At 43.2% G+C, this 17,712-nt stretch overlaps 1 protein-coding gene across 4 annotated transcripts in view; it reads right to left on the bottom strand.

The window, feature by feature from the left end:
- The window catches only part of CYRIB (CYFIP related Rac1 interactor B), a 95,988-nt gene that overhangs the window by 75,499 nt on the left and 2,777 nt on the right, over positions 1-17,712 (bottom strand). The window contains exon 1 of one of the 4 annotated variants that reach the window (XM_087962211.1): positions 15,915-16,032. The exons of 2 other annotated variants lie outside the window; for them this stretch is intronic. The gene's annotated coding sequence lies outside the window, so the exon portion shown is untranslated. Of the gene's footprint in view, positions 1-15,910; positions 16,033-17,712 lie in introns of those variants that run through there. One more of the 4 variants, XM_087962213.1, reaches the window with a different exon arrangement.

Raw genomic sequence — 17,712 nt, forward strand, 5'->3', positions numbered from 1 at the left:
TTTATGAGGTTTGGGAAATGTTATATATATGGTTAGATAAGAGAAATAAGATTTGATATGGAGAAGAATTGTAAATATTGTACTTAAGTATGCAAGTAATGCTTGGCACAGAACTGTTAAAATGTAAACCTTATATGTATTTTGAAAATAAATAAAATTTTAAAAATTTTGCTCTCAGGTTACATTTATAGTGCCTTGCCCTATCAGTGTTGGTGGCAGTGGTCTTGGAGGTTCTTTGGTTTGGGGTGTTTACCTTTAGCTTATTTGGCCGTTCCTTGATTGGGGTATTGCTTATGTCTTGATGGCTGGTCTGATGTTAATCCTGATGTTAATCTATGCTCCTTTTGGTGTTGATTGCTGGTGAGGAGGCATTTTGGTCCTTTTGTTTCCTTTTTAGCTTGTCAATTGCCTCTTTTGCAGTGTATGTAGTTGTTTATGTCTATTTATCAATGTGTCAAAGTGCCAGGTTTAGAACAGAATAACAGAGTTGGAAGGGGTGGACTAGAAGACCTCCAAGGTCTTCTAGTCCACCCCCTGCTCAGGCAGGAAACTCTATACCAGGGGTGTCAAACTCACATCGTCACAGCGGTGTCACATGACGTATTGGGACTTGTTTCCCCCGTCGCTAAACCGGGCGTGGGCATGGCCAGTGTGTAACACATCAGGCCCATGGACCAGGAGTTTGACAGCCCTGCCCTACACCATTCCAGACAAATGGCTGTCCAGTCTCTTCTTTAAAAACCTCCAGTGATGGAGCACCCACAACTTCTGAAGACAAGCTGTTCCACTGGTTAATTGTCCTCACTGTTAGGAAATTTCTCCTTAAATCTAGGTTGCTTCTCTCCTTGATCGATTTCCATCCATTGTTCCTTGTCCTGCCTTCAAGAGCTTTGGAGAATTGATCTCCTCTTCTTTGTGGCAGCCCTTCAAATATTGGAAGACTGCTATTGTATTGTCCTTCTCTTGGTTAGACCAGATATATCCACCTCCAGCCACCATTCTTCAAACGTTTTAGCCTCCGAACACCTAACCATCTTTGTTGCCCTTTCTAGAGTCTCAACATCTTTTTTATATCATGGTGACCAAAACTGGATGTCCTATTCCAAGTGTGGCCTTACCTTATAAAGTAGTAATAACACTTCGTGTGATCTTGATTCTATCCAGTGGTGGGATTCAAATAATTTAACAACCGGTTCTCTGTCCTAATGATTTCTTCCAACAACCAGTTCACCAGACTGCTCAGAAAGTTAACAACCGGTTCTCCTGAAGTGGTGTGAACTGGCTAAATCCCACCACAGATTCTATCCCTCTGTTAATACAGCCAAGGATTGTGTTGCCTTTTTTGGCTGCTGCTGCACACTGCTGGCTCATATTTAAGTGATTGTCCACTAGGACTCCAAGATCCTCCTCACAATTAGTTCCAAGTAAAGAATAGAATAGGGATAGGGAAGAATAGGATAGGATAGGATAGGATAGGATAGGATAGGAGAATTGGAAGGGACCTTGGAGGTCTTCTAGTCCAACCCCCTGCTTAGGCAGAAAACCCTACATCAATTCAGACAAATGGCTATCCAATCTCTTCTTAAAAACTTCCAGTAAGGGCTGGTTTGCTGGACATCCTGCCAAGCTGTTCCCCTGTAGTTGCACCAGTGAGAATGAGCACAAATTTGGTAAATAAAATCAATAAACAAACTGCAAAATTATTTCTGTACTGGGATTGCCCTCATCAGATAGAGCTTGGAAATCTTCAGAGTAAAATGTTTGAGCAGAGACATTTTAAAAGATCTTGATGCAGGCTCATGACATGCTGAACACGGATAACTTTACCATAGTTCTCACAAACTAATTTTGAGAGACAGTGGGTAAGGATTCCGGTTCTTCTTTTTGTCACTTCTTTCCCCTTGGCAGGAACGTTTCCTGCAAGCTTTGGGACTGAATTACGCATGCAATGCTTTCAAAGCAAGGCAGCATTGTCTTTAAAATGCTGAAAGTGCTTTTTTTTTTGCAAAGACCCAAGGTTACACTGTAATTTAAAATTTCCTCTGTTCTCTAAGTTGGGCAACCTCTCCGGGACTGCAGCACTCAAAGTGGACAACTTAAAACAGCCAGACCTTAAGCCTTACAAATGTGCCGGATTTCAACTTCTAGAACCCCTGATGGGAAAATCATTCAGTTGGAAAATGTTTGGTTTTTTTTTTAGAAGTTGTACAGCTATTTCTACCATCACAGATACGCCGAGGTGATACTGACAGTATGTCTATGGAGATTCTCAGTCATCCAGGTTATGGTTGTTCCAAAGGTGCTTTTTTCAAGGGGCTACTGGACTATAGCTTTTCTTTGAAGGTATTTCGCTTCTCTTCCAAGAAGCTTCTTCAGTTTTGGACTGTTCATACACTAACATCATTCAAAATGTATTCAAAATGGACTGTAATTAATACATAAATGTGTGTATGTGTGTGTCTGTATGTATGTGTATATATGCATATATATAGCATATGTATCAGTGGTGGGATTCACATTTTTTTACTACCGATTCTGTGGGCGTGGCTTGGTGGGCATGGCAGGGGGAGGATCCTGTAAAAATCTCCAGTCAGAGGTAGGATTTGATTTACCGGTTCTCCGAACTACTCAAAATTTCCGCTACCGGTTCTCCAGAACTGGTCAGAACCTGCTGAATACCACCTGATACATACACGTCTGTGCATATGTGTTTGGGGATTGTGTGTGTGTGCATGTATGTGTACATACATACACACATCCAAACACATATGCACAAACGTGTGTGTGTATACACACTCACACACATACATAAATACATACATACAGTATATGCTCTCTCACACACACAAAATAAAATGTATTTTCTTTTGAGAGTGGGTATCAGAATTTCATTTTTTAATATGTGCTAGTGCGTTCACAGAAAAAAGTGACAATAAAGGTTATCTTATTTTACCCCAAAATATCAATGTTCTCAGTCATCCAGGTCATGGTAGTCCCAAAGGTGCTGAAGAAGAACTGAAGAAGCTTCTTGGGTGAGAAGCGAAATGTCTTCAAGGAAAAGCAAAGTCCTGATGCCTTTTGAAAAAAAACACCTTTGGGATATTGACGGTATGTTGACTAGTGCCTGATTATGGTAAAGCAATTCTTTAAACAGCTCAAGGAAATCGCCTCAGCTAGCAAGTCAGAGAGATTGGATAGTTAATAGCAACAGCACTTTGACTTATATACCGCTTTACAGTGCTTTTACAGCCCTCTCTAAGCCATTTAAAGAGTCAGCCTATTACCCCCTAACAATCTGGGTCCTCGTTTTACCCACCTCGGAAGGATGAAAGGTTGAGTCAACCTGGAGCCTGGTGGGATTAGAACTGCCAAATTGCAGGCAGCCAGCAGTCAGTAGAAGTAGCCTGCAGTGCTGCATTCTAACCACTGCGCCACTGCTAAACAACAGCGCCATTTACTAGGCTCTTGCAGCCTAAAGTCAAATAAGGTTTAAGAATTCAGTAGACCAGCTGGCCAGAAAGCAAACCCTTGTTGGTGACTGCCCAGATGGATTAATATTATTTTTCTTCCTCTCCTCTCAACTTCCCCCTTTGTCTTCTAATGGGAAAGTAATGAAGCCGAGTTCCTTGCCCTAGCACATTTATACTACATTCCAAAAGACAAATGGGGACAAAAAAGTAAGCCTCCTGAACTTGCAGCCAGCCCACAGAATACAGTTTGGCCAGACATTCTTCCATTTTGTTCCTATCAATGGACAGCAAGGTTTCTGTGTCACACGGAGCATTCCACTCCTTTCAAGCTGGTCCTTCCTTCAACCTTTCTCCTCCCTCCCTCATTTTCCTTCCTTCCATCCATCCATCCATCCTCCCTACTTTTCCTTCCTTCCTTTTCCTCCCTCCCTCATTTACCTTTCTCCCTCCCTCATTTTCCTTCCTTCCATCCTCCATACCTTTCCTTCCTTCCTTCCATCCATCCATCCATCTGTCCTCCCTACTTTTCCTTCCTTCCTTTTCCTCCCTCCCTCATTTACCCCTCTCCCTCATTTTCCTTCCTTCCTCCATCCATCCATCCATCCATCCTCCCTACTTTTCAATCCTTCATTTTTCCTCCCTCCCTCATTCCTTCCTTCCTTCCTTCCTTCCTTCCTTCCTTCCTTCCTTCCTTCCTTCCTCCTCTCCCCCCCCCAGGCAGAGAGAAGCCTCTTCAAATATGGCTGCAAACACATTCCTTTATCCGCAAATAAATGAAGATCATGGTGTACTTATTATTAGCCTTCACTTTGCAAAATCCCAAAGTCTGCCAGACATGATACCAAAAAAAAAAAAAAAGCTACCATCTTGACTTGTTTGGTCCACACCCAGAAGAAACCCCTTGCCAACATCCCATTTACAACCAACACCGTTTGTGCATTTTCATGAAATCCACCCACTTCTACCACAGGTTATGCAGAAAGGGAACAAGCCCGTTTCCTAAAACTGGAAACTTTTTGTTCCACTTCCTATCACTTTGTGTCATACAGTTTAAAAAAAAAAAGAAAAGAACAGGGAACTAAAGTCACACGTTGACAGCAGGGGAAACTTCCAGTTAATGTGGTCTGGAATAATCATCTGGTTCCTCCTTTGGAGAAATAAGATTTCTGTCTTAAAATATAACTCCAATTGATGATGTGGAATAGCTACGACATGGTGTGAAGGACATCTGGGAGATTACAGAACAAAGCAAGGCAAAGAAGTTTCCCCAAGAAGCCACTAGCAGGTTGAGGATAATGGGATTTGTAATCCAAACCTTAAATTGGTGTGTCAACCCACATTCCCTTCTTGGTATGTCAACCCACATTCAGAGCTATGATTTGTGCCCCTGCTTTGAAGTGTCCACACACACCCATTAATAGCCTTGCCGACTACAGGAGCTGGGAATTATAGTTGAGTAGCATTTCAGGCACTTCTGTCTTAAAATATAACTCGAACTGATGATGTGGAATACTAAGATGTGGTGTGAAGGATGTCTGGGTGATTTACAGAACAATGCAAGGTAAGGAACATTCCCCAAAGAAGCCAAACAAGGAGGCTGGGGATAATGGGAATTGTAATCCAAACCTTAAATTGGTGCAAACTCTGAGCAGGATTACAACATACCGACTTCTTTCTAGGTGTGTCAACCCACATTCAGAGCTATGATTTGTCCCATGCTTTGAAATATACACACCCACCCACCCACCCTTTTAAAAGCCTTGCCGACCGCAGACACTGGAAATTGTAGTTCAGTAGCATTTCAGGTGCTAATCTCCATTCCTGCTTTATTTGCCCTGAGGAATTCCCCAGGACAAGATACAACAGTCCAGATTTAAGCTGAACTTGCTTCTCCTACAATTGCCTCAATGTAGAGAAAAGTAAAGTCCCACACTTAGGCAAGAAAAACCAAAAGTACACATATAGACTGGGTGAAACCAGGCTCAATAGCAGGAACTGGGAGAGGGATCTTGGAGTCTTAGTGGACAACCAGCTAAATAGGAGCCAGCAGTGTGCAGCAGTAGCCAAAAAAGCTAATGCAATCCTAAATTGCATTAACAGAGGGATACAATCAAGATCAAGGGAAGTACTAATACCACCCTATAAAGCCTTAGTAAGACCACACCTAGAGTACTGCATCCAGTTTTGATCACCACACTATAAAAAGGATGCTGAGACTCTAGAAAGTATGCACAGAAGAGCAACCAGGATGATTAGGGGACTGGAGACTAAAACGTATGAAGAACGGTTACAGGAACTGGGCTTGGCTAGTCTAGTGAAGAGAAGGACCAGGGGAGACATGATAGCAGTCTTCCAGTATTTGAGGGGCTGCCACAGAAAGGAAGGGGTCAAGCTATTTTCCAAAGCACCTGAAGGCCAGACAAGGAATAATGGATGGAAACTGAACAAGGTGAGATTCTACCTGGAAATTAGGAGAAACTTTCTGATTGTGAGAACAATCAACTAATAGAACAGCTTGCCCTCGGAAGTTGTGGGAGCGCCATCACTTGAGACTTTCAAGAAGAGATTGGATTTCCATCTGTCAGAAATTGTGTAGGGTCTCCTGCTTGGGCAGGGGGTTGGACTAGATGACCTACAAGGTCCCTTCCAACTCTGATTATCTGTTATCTGCCTTGGCTTCACCATTTCCTATGGCCTGCTCGCACAAGGTATGGAAGCAAATGGAGGGGGGAAAAATATGGGGTGATTGAAGGCATCCAATGTGTAGCCGCTCTAGCCAGGAGAAGGAACTTGAAAAGAAAGGCAAACCCCGGAAAGCAGCTGCAGAGGTGGCTGGAATGCCACCTCCAAGGCTCTTCCCAATAATAGCAATATCAATAATATTTAGGCAGGTCTGGGATAATTTGCCACAGCCATCTCACCTTGGCCATCTTGCCATGGGACAGTTCAACAGGGGATAACTCAAGAGAGGGACAAGTGAATTGCACCAGGCCTTGTCTTGCTTTAGGTTTGAATCTTCTCAAGATAGAAGTTCTCAAGGCTGTCATGCCCCTGTTGGAATCTGAGAGGAGGAAGAGGAACATCTGACAGGGAGTGGGAGTGTGGCTCTGTTGGCTGTGGAGGAAATTGGGGAAGGGCAAAGTCCGGCTGGGCAGAGCAGGGAAAAGGGAGAACAAGGGAGAGGGAGTTCAGAGGAAAAGCCAGGCCCCACCCCTCTTCATCCTAGGGCATGCAGGGAGGAACAGAGAAGGGAGCAACGTGGGTTCCATGGCTTACGGGAGAGGAAAGGGCCCTGGTTCCCTTCATTAGCCACAGCTGGGAAGAAAGCTTAAAAGAAATACATGCTGAGTCCGGCAGCTGCTGGGAGCAAACGTGAGTTTATCTTGTGTTGACTTTGGTTATCTGTGTTCCTGGCATCTTCCCAACCATGTTGACTTATTGCTTTGCCTTCACGTCTGGAATTCTTGCTCCTGCTCAGCCGGACTAATTACCACATTTTGCCTTGATTGGCCTTATAGGTACAATTTTTGTTGACCATATTTTGGACTTCATTCTCTGCAGCCAAAGGCTGTTCCTGGGAGAGTTTTTCTCCAGCCAGAAGGTAACCAGGACATTGGGGGCAAATAAAGGGACTCCTACTGACTATCTGACTGTGTTGCCTTTGTGCCACGCCCTGGGTCATCACCAGCTGGCATGAGCTGCAATTCTACTTCTCCCTCTCTTGAGTTATCCTGCACTGAATTGTCCCTTGTTGGGTTGACACACTGTGTGACAGCCAGGGATTACAGGCTAAAACATATAAAGAATGGTTGCAGGAATTGAAAGGTACCTCAAATGAATGTTGGGAATGTAAATGCAAAGAAGGGACTTTTTGTCATCTATGGTGGACGTATGATAAAGCAAAGAAATATTGGAGTAGTTCATCCCTTAATACATAAAAAATTCTTAGTAAACAGAAAGAAAAGCAGAGATTTTCTTTTGGGTTTAATGGAACAAGAGTTGAGGGGGGGAAATGAAACTCTGATGTTGTATATGTTGACGGCAGCAAGACTACTCTAACACACAGAAATGGAAGGTCACCTCAATCCCCACCATGGACAAATGGCTGAAAAAAACTGATGGAGTTAGCAAAATTGACCATTTTGAATACCTTTATTTCTATTTGGAAACCACTTCTGGAATTTGTGCTTGAGGTGGGAAAAAAATGAAACTTTGATTTTGGGTTTTACCTATTAGATAGATCTGCTGTTATAGAAATGGCTAGTTTCTATTATTGTGAAAAAGTAAAAAGTTGAGGGTAGATTTTAATGCCTTATTTTATTGCACCAAAAGAAGTGGGAAGTCAATGCCTTTTTTTTTCTTTTTCCCTTGCTTATCCACTTCCCTTTTCCCTACCCTAATTTCCCTAATATTTATTTTTGTATTCCCTTCACAAGTCCTATTAGAAATTAATAAAAACTATACATGCAAACCACGAAATCGCTTAGAGGCTACAATTCAGCCTATGACAGATGCACCCTTCGATAAGCGAGCAGGCGAGACAGGAAATCTTGGGCCCAGCATCTGCTCCGACATAAAGAGGATAATCTGCATTTTATTCAAATGAAATCTAACCAGCTCAGCCTACGATAAAAGCGACTAGGCATGTGGCTGGATGGTAACACTTGGATTATTGCAGCCGGCTTCTTAAAGATGTCTGAAATAGAAGAAAAACTTTGGCTTAAAGTCTCTAATAAACTGGGCTAATCAGTGCCACTTAATAGATTTAAGGTAGCACGTGACAAGCAACAGGTTCAATTAAAAATTCAGGTCAAAATTCCCTTGTCAAATTATGTTTTCACGTTAAGCGTCCTCTGAAAAACTAGGTGAAACCTAAAACTCTTGTCCATGGTTTCCAAGAGCATAATAAATTTGCAAAACATTTTACAATCTTGTTTTTGTTTTCCATTCTGGTTTTCATTCCAAGATCAGATAAATAGGGGACATAAACCAAGAGCTAGTAGAATTGTTTGCATTACTGTCTCTGTCTCTCTCCCTCTGTCTCTGTCTCTCTCTCTCCCTCTCTCTCTCCCTTTCTTTCACTCTCTCTCCCCTTTTGCAATATCTTTATTAAATCTCAGAGGCAAACATTAAAACTAGCAAACTAGCATAAAAGGGAAGAGGAAGGGGAATAGTATAACAAATTAAAAGTGACAAAAAGTACAACAAACCAATTTATAACAATGATAACCTGGAACTTTCTTAAGTCCAGAGATGATAACAATTCAACAACCTCTAAATTTCAGCAAACAATACCAAATGTCTTCAAATACTAATAACCAAGCTTCTGAAATACCCATACTCATAAAATATTCTTCTCTTGATTTTAATCTTACAGATGATAAATTGGGAAACGATAGTTATATTTTAAAAGCTGCGATATTTCTCTTAATTCAATCTAGGTTGTCGAATCCCAAAGTCAAAAGTTGATTCCCCTCCTTGTTTTGTAAGAAATTGAACAGTGGTCTTCAAGGGCTTTATGTCAAAGCAAAACAAAACACTGAATTTGCCACTGTAAGAGCCAAAAATAAAGTGGCAAGAATCTGTCAGCTATGAATCCCATGTGGAAGGTTGTGGGTCTGTCAGATTTGACCTTCGAACCAGGGGTGGGCTTCAAAAATTTTAGCAAAGGGTTCTCTGCACGGTTGCTGGATGGGCGTGGCCTAGTCGGCCTCCTGCACTACAGCCGGGGGGGGCATTTTTGACCTCCCTGGGCTCCGGAGGCTTTCCTCGATACTCCAGGAGGGCAAAATGGCCTCTCTAGGCTCTGGAGGCTCTCTGGAAGCCAGAACGGGCCCATTTCCGCCCTTCCTGAACTTCCTGGAGGTCCAGTTTTCACCCTTCCCGAGCCTTCGTATGCCCCCTGCATTTACCTGCATCCAAAACAGGCCACGTGGGGACTCGCCAGGAGTGGGATTTGAGGGTTCTCCGAACTGCATAGAATCTTAGATAGGGGCTCTCCTGAATCCCTGCAAGCCCCCAGCAGCCCAGCCCTGCTTAGAACTACAATAATATATTGGATTTAGAGATTGAAACTCTAATTGGTTCCTAAAAATACAGGTGCCTGAAGGTTTAAGACCAGCTAAGAGAGATACAGTTAAAAAAAAAGTTCTTTAAAAGTTTCTGCTTCTGGATGGAGAGGAATGGGTGAAGAAGCTGGAACATAGAAGTCTGAGAAGATAGCATTGTGAGAGGAACGGAGATCCCTTGCGAAGTCTCCTCACTGATGTTCTTGCATCCTTATAATCCTGACGAAAACATTGTTAAATGAAGCGAAATAGATCACACTGTGGTTTAGGTAAAACTCAAAATGGAGCTAGCAAGCTGGTTTACCCTCTAAAATCTACAGGTAGTCCTCGATTTACGACTGCAATTGAGCCCAAAATGTCTGTCGCTAAGTGAAACAGTCATGAATTTTTCCCCATTTTAAGACCTTTCTTGCCACAGTTGCTTAAGCGAATCACTGCAGTGGTGAAGCTAGTAACACGGGTGTTAAGTGAATCTGGCTTCGCCGATGACTGAAGATCACAAAAGATGACCCCCCCGGGGGCACTACAACTGTCATAAATATGAGACAGATGCCAAGGGTTTGAATTTGGATCACATGACCACAGGGATGCTGCAATGCTCATTGCATGAAAAAGGTCATGTTACTTTTTTCCAGTTTTGTTGTAACTTCAAACAGTCACTAAATGAACTGTCGAGAAATATCTGTATTTTGCACAGAAACCGTACTTGTGCTAACAGAAAAAAAAATGTAGCTCAGGGTTGAACTGTGTGAGTTCATGTTCTCTGAGCTTGGTGATTTTCTTGAAGACAGTTCATTACCCAACTAGGTAACATTACAGATTAACAGAGTTGGAAGGGACCTTGTAGGTCATTTAGTCCAACCCCACCACCCAAGCAGGAGACCCTACACCATTTCTGACAGGTGGCAGTTCAATCTCTTCTTGAAAGCTTCTAGTGATAAAGCTCCCACAACTTCTGAAGGCAAGTTCTGTTCCATTGGCTGATCGTTCTCATTGTCAGAACGTTTCTACTTATTTCCAGGTTGAATCTCTCCTTGTTCAGTTTCCAAGCATTATTCCTTGTCTGGCCTTCGGGTGCCTTGGAAAATAGCTTGACCCACTCCTCTCTGTGGCAGCCCCTCAAATATTGGAAGACTGCTGTCCTGTCTCCCCTGGTCCTTCTCTTCTCTAGACTAGCCAAGCCCAGTTCCTGTAACCGTTCTTCGTATGTTTTAGTCTCCAGTCCCCTAATCATCCTGGTTGCTCTTCTCTATACTTTTTCTAGAGTCTCAACATCTTTTTTGTAATGTGGTGAACAAAACTGGATGCAGTACTCTAGGTGTGGTCTTACTAAGGCTTTATAGGGTGGTATTAGTACTTCCCTTGATCTTGACTGTATGCCTCTATTAATACAATTTAGGATTGCATTAGCTTTTTTGGCTGCTGCTGCACACTGCTGGCTCCTATTTAGCTGGTTGTCCACTAAGACTCCAAGATCCCTCTCACAGTTACTGCTATTGAGCCTGGTTTCACCCAGTCTGTAGGTGTACTTTTGGTTTTTCTTGCCTAAGTGTAGGACTTTACTTTTCTCTACATTGAATTTCATTTTGTTAGAAAGGGCCCATCATTATCAGTGCCGACAACTATTGATATTACCTAGTTAGGTAATAAATGTGCAAGAAAATAACCAAGCTCAGAGAGCACCAAGGACTCCAAGCCCCATTTGGCTAAATCCAACCTCCCTGCTTAGGTCATGCAAACAAATCACATTATAGCTTAGGGCACAATATGAAGCCACCCAGTGTCATTTACCATGTCGTGTTCCCTTTTTGGAGCTAAAATACACCTACAGAAAATGCATTTGTACCCAGTTCCCTCAGCTTTCAGAAAGGCTAATTTAAAGTCTGCAAAAGTCATGCTAAGTTCTTTTTTTTGTCCTTTCTCCATTGTCTTCATGCCTCTTTTAGTGCCTCGGTCTTAAAGTCTTCACTTTCCTTATTGAACCAGCCCCACTCATGCAGAGAGATCTTAAGCAGAGGTGGGTATTCAGCAGGTTCTGACCACTTCTGGAGAACCGATAGTGGAAATTTTAAGTAGTTCAGAGAACCGGCAAATACCACCTCTGACTGGCCCCGCCCCCATCTATCCTCTGCCTCCCCAGTCCCAGCTGATCGGCTGGGTCTCCTTTGGTTGCCCTGCACAGGAGAACGGAGCTGGAAAGCAGGTCAGTGGGGTGGGGAGGAAATGGGATTTTGCAGTATCCTTCTCCTGGAACTGGGTGGGAATGGAGATTTTACAGTATCCTTCCCCTGCCATGCCCACCTGTGGGAATAAACTTTGGCCTAGGATTGAGTAATGATTAATATAATGCTTTATACATACATGCCTGTTTAAAGGTCACTAAGGTAATGCAAAGAAAAGAGAACAATAAGGACAAATACAAACAAGGAGGCAGCTTAAACAACTGCAAACAAGCCTGTACTATATCCAATTATTAATCTCCAATGTAATTATGCTGACTATGTACAAAAATCTCAATAAAAGGAAGCACTAGAATTTATTCTGGGCTCCCATCCCGAGTACACACGCTTGTGTCTCATTCTTTCCATGGGAGACCACCACACCCACCAAGCCACGCCCACCAAGCCAAGCCACACAACCACAGAACCAGTAGTAAAAATTTTGAATCCCACCACCGATCTTGAGCTATATTGAACACACTCTTATCGGACTAATCTATTGAGAAAAAGAAGTGGCAGATTGTGTTTTCTACCCTATTCCTCATGACTGAAAACAAGATGACAGGAAGTTTTTGTGCTGGAATGCGGTCTTACGTCTAACAAGGTCTCTTTAAGGCAGTGTATTTTCAAACTAGGCAACTTTAAAAGGGATGGATTTCAACTTCCAGAATTCCCCAGCTAGCCATGTTGGATGAAAAGCCCTCAGGGAGTCAGGAGTTCTGTCCACACATCTTCAGATCTGTCTGTGTTTGCCCCATTAAAACTAGGTTATTCTTTCATAGTTTTCAAGGCTACCTTGAAAAACCTGGCCTATTTTGGCCAATAGGCCACCGGCACTGCCAAAGCCTGCTTTATCCTTAAGCATTTTCACACTGTTTTACACAAGCCATGATCTGCCATCCAGATACCCAGCTTGCACGCCAACAAACTTCCCCCCTGCCATGCCCACCAAGCCACACCCACAGAACTGGTAGTAAAAATTTTTGAATCCCACCACTGCCTAGGTGGTCTTCTAGTCCAGCCCTCTGTGATGACCCGGGCTGTGGCACAAAAATGACAAAGTCACCAAAGTAGATAAATTCCCTTTAATGCCTCCAACTTGGCCCCCAATGTCCAATTGTCCTCAGCTGGAGATCAAACTCTTCCCAAAAACAGTCTACAAAGGGAAGTAATGCACTCTGAACCCAAAGTGAAGATAATTAGAAATAAAAAACAACAACAACACAAACCACGCTGAAGTAATTAACACGACAGGCCAGGATGATAAATTGAAGACTTCCAAAAGATAACGCAGCACAAACAGTTGGGAGGATGCCAAAACCCAGATAAGCCTGACAAAGATAATGCACGCTTTGCTTCCAGCAACTTTGCCATGCGCAGTTTTGCCTTTTTAAACAGTCTTCCCAGCTGCAGCCCATGAAGGGGATCAAGGTCCTTTCCTCTCCCGTAAGCCACGTTGCTCCCTTCTTGGTTCCTGTGTGCGCCCATCAGAATGCATGACCAAAAGTACAGAGCTCACAATGCAGATTTCAGTACAGGTAACCCTCGACTTACAACATTTAGTGAACTGTTTAAAGTTACAATGGCGCCGATTTTCACACCTCTGGCTGTTGCAGCATTCCCATGGTCACGTGATCAAAATTCAGATGCTTGGCCACAGATGCTATTTACGACATTTGCATCCCCAGGAATCACAGATTCACTTTTAACAACCAGGTTATTTAACAACTGCAGTAATTCTAGAGGGGGGGGGGGAATCTAATCTTGTACTTAAAAACAAAACCAATTTATAGGTATTCCTTGACTTAACAATTTGTCACTAAGTAACCGATCCAAGTTATGACCTACCTGAAAAAGGGACTCATGGCCCAGATTCGAAGAGATGGCCAGGTATTACTTAGTAGAGAAACATGAAAGTTGGGCAGAAGCGTTCAGCTGTTCTTTTTCATACAGGAAATGCTTTTGAAATTCAGCCGCCCCTAGAAGCCCTTTCATTATGGCTTCATCCCCTTTTTCTCCAATAGAAAAATCACTTAATATGATTTGAATGAGTGAATGAATGAATTAATGGATTCTTTATTGGCCAAGTGTGATTGGACACACAAGGAATTTGTCTTGGTGCAAATGCTCTCAGTGTACATAAAAAGAAAAGATACATCCGTCAAGAATCATAAGGTACAGCGCTTAATATAGTCATAGGGTACAAATAAGCAATCAAATCATACTAGGAAACAGTCCATATAAATCATAAGGATGCAAACGACAAAGTTACAGTCATACAGTCACAAGTGGGAAGGGATGGGTGATAGGAGTGATGAGAAGATCAATAGTGATAGTAATATATTTCTTGAATTCTTGCCTGATGAAAATATATATTTATGTTCAAAAATCTAGGCAGATTTTAAAGTGCATTGCCTTGGGAATAAATCTGGTTGCACTTTGGCCAAACCTGTAGAGGTAGCGCCTTGGCTTACCACATTTGTTTAGTGATCATTGGCACCAAAGGTGCTTTTTTTCAAGAGGCGTGGACTTCCAGGTGATCTTAAGGTAAAGGTAAAGGTTCCCCTCGCACATATGTGCTAGTCATTTCTGGCTGTAGGGGGCAGTGCTCATCTCCGTTACAAAGCTGAAGAGCCAGCGCTGTCCGAAAACGTCTCCGTGGTCATGTGGCCGGCAGGACTAAACAACGAAGGTGCACGAAATGCTGTTACCTTCCCACCAAAGTAGTCCCTATTTTTCTACTTGTATTTTTTTACATGCTTTTGAACTGCTAGGTTGGCAGGAGCTGGGACAAGTAACGGGAGCTCACTCCGTTACATTTATTTATTTATTTATTTATTTATTTGATTTGCCAATTGTTTACAAGATAATAAGTATAAATGTATACATAGTTGTGAATACATGAAATGGGTACATATAAGAAAAATAAAAGAATAAGAGAAACAATAGGACAGGGACGGTAGGCACGTTGGTGCGCTTTATGCACGCCCCTACAGACCTCTTAGGAAAGGGGTGAGGTCAATAGTAGACAGTCTAAGGTTAAAGTTTTTGGGGTTTGGGGAAGAAACTACAGAGTCGGGTAGAGTATTCCAGACATTGACCACTCTATTGCTGAAGTCGTATTTCCTGCAATCAAGTTTGGTGCGGTTTACTTTGAGTTTGTATCTATTATGCGTGCTCTTGTGTTGTTATGGTTGAAGCTGAAGTATTCATTGACAGGTAGGACATTGCAATGTATGATTTTATATACCATGCTTAAGTCAGACCGAAGACGGCGTAATTCAAGGTTTTCAAGTTCTAGAATTTCAAGTCTGGTGGCATAAGGTATTCTACAACGAGTAGAGGAGTGGAGAACTCTTAAAATAAATAAAAAAGGGTTTTTTTTATTTATTTAAAATAAATAAAAAAGATAAAAGGGTATGGGCAGGATGCAGCCCATGTTAGTAATGTATTTAGCTTGTTTACATGTTCGATGTCATAATCAGGTGCTCTGTAACATAGTAAGAATCGAATTGTGATATTTAAGGATAGTTCACAGATGATGGTCTCAGGAAGAGCAAGCTCCTGGGTAACTTGGATATTTTTAGATGTAAGGATTTTTATAGAAGATAGCAACACCACCTCCTCGACGATTTTCACGATCTGATCGGTAAACATGATAGTCTCTTACTGTGGTAATGGAGTCGGGAGAGATGCATTGAGCCATGTTTCACAGACAAATATAATGTCAAAGTTAGCCATATTTAGGAGGATGAGAAATTCAGGTATTTTATTCACGAGGCTTCTTGCATTGAGTAGTTTGCATTTAAGGCCGGCAGTAGTTGGAATTGAGGTAGTTGGGGCGTGCGTGCCTAGTCTTGGGTGATGGTGGATCGGTTGAGGTAGGGTTGTGGTTGAGGGTAAAAGCTGAGTATTGGGTTGCGTGGCTTACTTTTGATACAGTCAGCATGGTAGTCAATGTACAGGTCCTTCTCTCCATTGTCTAGACGGTTTTTGAGTTCAATGCGGAGTACACGGGAGCGGGCACGTTGCTGTATGGTTAGGTCAGGGCGGCAACGGAGGTTCTTATGGTTGGTGTTGGTTACATGGCGCTAGGGATTCGAACTGCCGAACTGCTGACCTTTCTGATCAACAAGCTCAGCGTCTTAGCCACTGACCTTATCCAAGTGACTTTAACGACCTGCTAAAAGGATGCAAATAACCAGCTGTCTCCTTCCATTTCCCCCACCATCCAGTCAGAACTGGAGGAGCTTCTTGGATGAGAAGTGAAATATCTTCAAAGAAAAGAAAAAAAAGAAAAGAAAAACCAGAAAGTCCAGTTGCCTCTTGACAACCATGACCTGGATCAGTGATCAGTGGCCGGGGACCACTGGTGGTCCGTGAGAAAATTTGGGTGGTCCACAGAGAAATGTCCCCCCCAAAGCAATTAATGCAGGCTGCATGGGAACACAAGGCTGCACCGCCCACCTGCTGGCCCCCACCGTTCGGATGAGCGCAAACCTTACCTTGAGTAGAGCCACTGGCAGGGGAGGGAAATCCGCCCCATGGTGGCTTGCTGACATTGGTGGGAAAGTCGGTCCCATATCCCAGAGTTGCAGTAGTCACAGGATTGGCCCTTTGGTCATCCTGGAGCAGCTCCTCCAGTCCATGGCAGGCCGGTGCACCCGGGTGGAGGAGCAGCTGCTCTGGGATGACCAAAGGGCCAGTCCTGTGACTACTGCAGCTCTGGAATATGGGACCGACTTTCCCACCAATGTCAGCAAGCCACCGTCAGTCAACATTTGTATTAGTGGTCCACAGGTCCAAAAGGTTGGCGACCCCTGGATGACTGAGAATCTCCATAGACATTGACCATTTGAAGCTACAAGGGCCCTGCAAAACGTGACTTACAGCCACCACAGCATCTCCATGGACATGTGATCAAAATTCATCACCATGGTTGCAGTGTCCTGGGGTCATGTGATCATCGTCTGAGCCCTCCCCAGCCAGCTTCCGACAAGCCAAGTCCCTGGGAGAAGCCTGCATTTACAACCAGGTGGTTCATTTAACGACTGTTACAAAAAAACAACAACCCAAAAAACAACCCAGTCGTACAATCAGGAACAGCTTGCTTAACTACCGCTTTGTTGAAGCGATGGAAATCTTGCTCCCAGTTGGGATGGCAAGCCAAGGATTTATTTATTTTTATTTATTTATTTATTTGATTTGCCAATTGTTTACAAGATAATAAGTATAAGTGTATACATAGTTGTGGGTACATATAAGAAAAATAAAAGAAGAATAAGAGAAACAATAGGACAGGGACGGTAGGCACGTTGGTGCGCTTATGCACGCCCCTACAGACCTCTTAGGAAAGGGTGAGGTCAATAGTAGACAGTCTAAGGTTAAAGTTTTTGGGGTTTGGGGAAGAAACTACAGAGTCGGGTAGAGCAGGGGTCCCCAACCACCGGTCCGCGGACCGGTCCCGGTCCGTGGAACAAGTCCTACCGGGCAGCTGGTTTTAGTTGGGCGCGCCATCTTTTTGATGAAAAAGTGCTTCCGGTGAGCTTTTCCGGTAGAAAGCTCACCGGAAGCACTTTTCATCAAAAAGATGGCGGCGCTAGCGCTCGTGAGCTTTTCCAGGTAGAAAGCCATTTCTACCCGGAAAAGCTCACCGAGCGCTTGTGCCGCCATCTTTTGATGAAAAAGTGCTTCCGGTGAGGTCACCGAAGCACTTTTTCATCAAAAAGATGGCGGCCCAGCTAATGCCGTACCGGGCCGCGCCATAAAAAGGTTGGGGATACCGGGCCGCGGCATAAGAAAGGTTGGGGATCACTGGGCTAGAGTATTCCAGACATTGACCACTCTATTGCTGAAGTCGTATTTCCTGCAATCAAGTTTGGTGCGGTTAACTTTGAGTTTGTATCTATTGTGTGCTCTTGTGTTGTTATGGTTGAAGCTGAAGTGTTCATTGAC

This window comes from Notechis scutatus, chromosome 3 (genome assembly GCF_049901735.1).
Source record: "Notechis scutatus isolate UNSWTSFEM ecotype Mainland chromosome 3, rNotScu1.2, whole genome shotgun sequence".
In the NCBI taxonomy this organism is placed as follows: domain Eukaryota; kingdom Metazoa; phylum Chordata; class Lepidosauria; order Squamata; family Elapidae; genus Notechis; species Notechis scutatus.